This window comes from Euleptes europaea, chromosome 8 (assembly GCF_029931775.1).
Source record: "Euleptes europaea isolate rEulEur1 chromosome 8, rEulEur1.hap1, whole genome shotgun sequence".
NCBI classification, from domain to species: Eukaryota; Metazoa; Chordata; class Lepidosauria; order Squamata; family Sphaerodactylidae; genus Euleptes; species Euleptes europaea.
The window spans coordinates 84,706,227-84,707,670 of record NC_079319.1 but is presented as its reverse complement, the minus strand read 5'-3'; positions in this window follow the sequence as shown (position 1 = coordinate 84,707,670).

Below are 1,444 nucleotides of genomic sequence, written 5' to 3'. Positions count from 1 at the left end.
CCCGCCATTATAAGCTTTGATCTGTGAGTCGAACCAGCTCCAAGAAGCAGTGTTAAAATAATAAGCCCTACGGGGCAGTTAGGAGCCGTTTGTGCTGTTGAAATGTATGTATTCTATTATTATTATTATTTGTCCTTTGTTTGCTTGCTACTATATTCTTATATAAACTTTTATTAATGTTAGATTAAAACAAATTGCATGACATAAATATGTTTTCCGCCAGGCTGATGAAGTCCTCTAGCGGCAAAAACGTGCAAAAACAATCCGGAAGACGTTCCTATTTTCCTTTCTGGCTGTGAAGACTTCTTGTGAAGCAAATCTAATTTCACCTTTAGCCTGTTAGACAAAAAGAAGAAATTAGAAATTGATGCACTACTTATGGACTTTGCAACAATGCCATGTGCAAAGAAGAATGTATAAACTATTTTGATGTATATTGAGAAATGTTCTTTTATGTTTGTACTGTCTGTTTTGTCACACTTTTGGTGGTTGTACACACTTGTCACACTGTTAGTTATGTATAGATTTATTAACTTAATATAGTTTTTGTAACTGAAATACATAGAGCTCTGTGTTGTTGTTTTTTGTTGTTTGTTTGTTTGTTTGTTTTGCTAACTGCCACGTTACAGCATAGGTGTATTTTTTCCTTCCAGTACCTGAAGGTTGGCAACCCTAGAAAGCCCCCATCTGACTGTTACACAGGATGGGGACTCAGCTACTGTTGCCAGCTCTGGGTTGGGAAATACCTGGAGATTTTTGTGGTGGAGCCTGAGGAGGGTGGGGTTTGGGGAGGGGAGGGTCTTCAATGCCAGAGAGTCCAATTGCCAAAGCAGCCATTTTTTCCAGGTGATCTGATCTGTATCAGCTGGAGATCAGTTGTAATAGCAGAAGATCTCCTGCCATCACCTTGAGGTTGGGAATCCTAGGAAAGAACAGCCTCTCAAACCCAACCAGGGGAAGGCATAGAACAAGAAGCATGAGGGAGCTGGGGTTGTTTCCTTTTGCCTGCCTAGTGTCCTTTGATCTCCTTTGGATTCTTCCGATCTTCTTTGGACTGCTACTTATCTCCCACACCCCCTTGATTATTTTGGTGTTCTTCCTTGCTGAAGTTCTCCGACAGAGTTCACCACATTTTGTAGGACTTATTTCTTACCTTGTTGTGGGGTTGGGTTGTAGTTTTTGAATGTATTTAGGTTATTTATATAGATTGTTGTATGCTTCAGAATTTTTGATGTTAGTCAGTTTCTATTATATATTGCCCAGTGTCACCAGCAGAAGCCTTTTCCAGATTTTTTTGTTTGTTTGTTTGTTTGTTTATTGCCACATTTATACCCCACCTTTCCTTGTGATTGCAAAGTGGCTTACAATGATAGTTAGGAACATTTTCCGTTAAAGCCAGAGCAAAACAGCAAACCCCAAATATCTCCTTCCCCGCTTCAAAGGC